This window comes from Octopus bimaculoides, chromosome 6, assembly GCF_001194135.2.
Source record: "Octopus bimaculoides isolate UCB-OBI-ISO-001 chromosome 6, ASM119413v2, whole genome shotgun sequence".
NCBI classification, from domain to species: Eukaryota; Metazoa; Mollusca; class Cephalopoda; order Octopoda; family Octopodidae; genus Octopus; species Octopus bimaculoides.
The window spans coordinates 8,128,700-8,133,793 of NC_068986.1; positions in this window are offsets into that span (position 1 = coordinate 8,128,700).

The window sequence follows — 5,094 nt, forward strand, 5'->3', positions numbered from 1 at the left end:
TGTGTGTGTGTGTGTGTGTGTGTGTGTGTGTGTGTGTGTGTGTGTGTGTGTGTGTGTGTGTGTGTGTGTGTGTGTAATAATAAATTTATATTGGGGTAGACACCTTGTAGTTTTCTGTTTAAATCTTGTCTACAGTATTCGTCTACCTGATGTAAACAACACTGTGGAGGCTTAAGCCACTGAATTTACGTCAGGGATTCCTTTGTGTCAGCAGAGTTTATTTAAAATGATGAGACACAGATAATGGAATTCACGAGAGTCATTATTCAGAACCACTACGATTATTTTGACTCATCATGCACCGGTTCTTTACAGGTGACATGCTGTACAATCAGTTGTCACGCATTACATGCTCAGATGCGTCTGCTCAGATAACTGCTCAAAAAGTACATGGTTTTTTTTTTTACTATGACAGTACGCACCTAAGTTCTGATCTGAGATCGGCATCACCGTGGTGACTAGGAAAACACTTATTTACTTCCGTGACAAGTATTGGTCCCACAACTGATCTGTGGATTTATTTCATATAACTTTGGGCTGATACAACTCCGCCCTGGTTACTGATCTGGTCTGACTTTTCCTTCTCTCTGAAGCTTATCAGCAATTCCCCAACCTCTTCGGAGGTCTGTACAAGGACGGTACACTCCTTACAGCCACCGCTTTATCTTGCCCATGAGTTGAACACGACCGGAAAGCTCTCCTTAGATTCTTTAAAAATTATAACTTGAACATCTCTTCTGAAAATAACAGAAAATTAGCTAATTTCTTAGATGTCATTCTGGACTTAGATGCAAAAACTATATTACCTTTTTCATTAACTACAATATATCAACGTCCTAGCCAATCACTCTGCACTGACACTTAATAGCATCGTCACCGGTTTCTCTATTATAATTTCTACCTTAACAACAAATCAATAGATCTTTAATGATCACGGCCTGTATACTAATAACCAAGGCTCTCAGATCAATGGTTTCCACGAGAAGATATCCTATATCTCCAACATGGAACTTAAAGCTAAATTCGCACTTCCCCTTCCCAATAAAGGTCTTTGCCCTGCCAGACCTACTTCCACCTAACTACACTCCACCAATCTTCAATATCCCCGCCCAACGCACCACACTCATCTACATATCCGGCCACTTCGAAAGTATAATGACTTCAAGCTTCTCCATATAGACCCAACCTAGGGCAGGAAGCGAAGATCTTATGATTTGCACCACCTTTCTCCTTGCAAGTTAAATCCCGACCTAAGCTTTTCTTTTAAAATTCTAAACTCCAATTTCCCACCACAACATAAATATTGGCCTATCTTCAATAAATCTTCTATCAAAACCTCCTACTCCCCCACACCTAACTTAGGATCCAGAATCGCCTCCTCTAGTAGATGCAAACTTTACCGCCTGACCGTAGACCTTACGATTTATCCCCCTGATAGCAATTATAATACCCACCTCATAGCAAAAATACAATGCTTAGTAACCCTGCCTGATTCAAAAATACCAACCATAATGCAACTTCCCATACTACTACCATTCCGACCATATACAGTAACGGTAACCCCCTCTCCTAGCCCAACACCAGTACTGATAATGCCTCCCGTATATTTTAGGTGATAACTGACTACAAAAACCAAACTTTGCAGGGAGCAATTGCAACCCCAGTGCAGGTAGAAAAGCCTGCAAATTCCGGATCTCCCAACTCCGTCTACTCGGAGGTTTCTGTCTATGCAATTATGTCATCTATAAATGTCAGGTAATAACACAACGCTCCCATCAGGCAAAGGTCTACATTGGCGGCGCTGTCGATTTCAAGCGCCGGTACCAAGCAGACGTGAATTTTTTATCCATGCATATATGGCGCCAGGTTCCCAAACATTCCCTATACCCTATCCTAACCCGTTATCTACGAGGCTACCCTGTACAACACTAATCTCGGAGTTTGAAGTTGTATTTAAGAGAATCCTTCGCTGTTTTCCGCCACCACAACCCTTCATCACTCACTAGGTCTCAGATGTAATATTTTCATGTAAGCACAAATTTTATTCATCGTTTTCCCATTGCGTAAACTATATGATTCCCTAATTACAATACAACGTTAAATTACAAATAAGCCGTGCTAGCAACACATCCCCTTTACTTAAACTTTACCTTATATATATATACATACCGATTCTCTTAGCACATTCCTATTACGTAGAACATCTCTTTTACCATTACCCTACCCTCATACTTCGAACTCATTCTGCAACTACTCCTAGCTTCTTACACAACCTGAACTACTTAGCACTACCTACCTCATGTCCTTGCTACCGACCTATCCCTCCCTTTATCCTTCTTTGTCCACCTTTTTTTTAATTATTCTCATACCTTTCCACCTACTTCATTAGTTTCCCTCTGCCACCAATCAACCTTCATTCTTCGAGTTCCTCCTTCGCCTATTTGCCCGTGTCTATAACTAGATACATTACCTCTATTTTATTACCCAATTTCTCATTGTATTACGCCATTTTTCATTGTAGCAACTTCCTTTTCTCAATTCTTCACAGTAACGGTCCCCTTCCCGCTCATTTCTCTACTCACCACTTCAACTTCTACTTTTCTCAATACTCTGGTCACTCATCATCTCTCTCCCTGCTTTCCATCTCCTATCTCTCCTTACCTTTCCTCTACTTCAAAACATTCCAACTGAACTGCGTACTTCCGGCTTCAACGTACTTTTATTTGTCTTCTTCACCTATTCTACCTTTAATTTCCCTACATTATGATTTAAAACATTAGATCCCCATCTCTCCACCCTGAAAACGGAAGCCAGATTTACTGTAATGTTTCTATTCATATGCCATTACTTGTTGCACATTCTTGATTTTTTTGCGCATTCCACCTGCTAGCATTGCAACTATTATGTAATTCCGAGACCTCCCGACGCAGCTCTCGGACCTGAAATACTATGTGTCTTCCCTTTAGGTTTCTTTACTTTTTGTATACCACGTAAATCTGTTGAATATATATATATATATGCCTGTACATGAATATTCACTTCTAAATATTTTCAGCTTTTGCTTTCTCTATATATGTCCTTATATATATATATATATATATATATATATATATATATAAAGTCAATGAAACGGTTCACAAAGACGTACCTCAAAATAAGAACAACCCTGTCTGTATCACTTAGGTAAATGTGATGAACGTTATGTTCCTTTTTTTATTTCGCTTCTTTCCCAAATTCTTTAATCTTTTATTCATCTGCTGCATTACAACTTTCTATTATTTATAATCATTTTATTTGACCATTTCCTTCGTTGATGTTTACATAAAATGCTGATACACTTAAATTTCTCTCCACGTTTTATATACGGAATAAAATTTTGAACGGAACTATTAAGCAATTATCACCCTATATCGTTTTAATTACTCACTGGCAACACGTGTATTGAATCAGTAATAACATATATTAAAATATTTCAATGGATTTTACTGTAGATGTCCATCAGTTAAATGTATTTCTGTTCCTTGCTAAAATAATTTTCACTTCATTACTAATGCCGTTAAGATTCTTATAAATCTCATAAATTCCCATTATTTCTGTTTAGAGTTTTTTTTCTGTCTGTTTCATCAAGAACAGAATAACTGATGCGTTTTCATAAAATGGTTTATGTGTTAGAGCGAAAGAAAAGTTAAAAGAACAAAGCTATATTTATCCAAAGGTTTCGTTTTCCTGAGAACCACGTTTAACAAATTTCATTCTATTTCAATCATAGTTGGTTGTATTATAATGAAAGCGATTAGAAAAGAATGTGCCCCACATTGAGACACTCAAATAAGAATAAATGATCCAGAATAAACGCCAAATATAGATTAAATTAATAATGAAATATATTTTGATTTAATTTGCAAGTTTGTAATTTTGATGTTAACAATTGAAAGCCTACAGACAAACGTATGAATTAAGATATTATCTTTTTTAATGAAGGTGGTTTATCCCTAATACACAGAGTGCAATTTTAAAGTGAATTCCAGAATGCTCTCCGAGAGATATGAAATATAATGTTTCTAACTATCTAACTATCTATTCGTGTATTTACTAGTATTTTCATGTCTTGGATTTTAATTAGACAGAAAGGTCAGTTTCAATGGGTGATGACCATATAAGGTATTAAAAGGATGCGTATGTGACAAATATATATGTGTGTGTGTGTGTGTGTGTGTGTGTGTCCGTGTATGTGTCCGTGTCCGTGTGTGTGTGTACGTGCATGTATACAAATGCACATTGAGATATATCTATGTGCATGTATGTATGTATGTACGTATGTATGTGTATAGGTATGTACGTATGACGTATGTATGTATGTATGTGTATGTGCCTATTCATATTAGTAATTATATGTGAGTTTATGTACGACTCAAGATTGGTTGAAATGTGTCTGTTACAATATATAATATTTCTATTTCTATTATATGACATCATATCGTATTATATTTATATCATATTTTGTATTAATACCTCATTTATATTATTTTGTTTACGTTGTGAGTTCACCTTCAAAGAATCGAATGGCATGAGATTTTCACTCAATTATCACTGTTGTTACTGTAAGCATTTCGTAGACGATTAGATGAGCGTAATTGTCCTTATTAAGCCAATGGTGAGTAAACATCATTTTAGGCTGTTTCTGGACCACCAACGATTTCAAAATACTGACTCCACTGTACACATCTCCGTCTACTAGAGTACATGTTATCTACTTGCATTCCACTTATATGGAGGGGGTATGTCATTATATACAACCCTCCCTTCAATTTGTCAACTACCTATATTCGTTTATAATTTTTTGTTTGTGTGTATATTTGTGTGGATATGTGTGTATTTGGCTGTGCATGTGTGTGTGTGTGGGGGTGTTTCTACGTGTGTGTGTGTGTGTGCTTTCTATGTGCTTGGGAGCGCTTGAGTGCATGAATACATCTTACATACCTAATCCGGCCATGACTTAATCTATGAGGAAGGCTGTGCGCTTAGCTGCATGGACTCGCTTATGAGTGCAGACGCTTGTTTGCACTCCGAAATTGTATATATATATATATATAT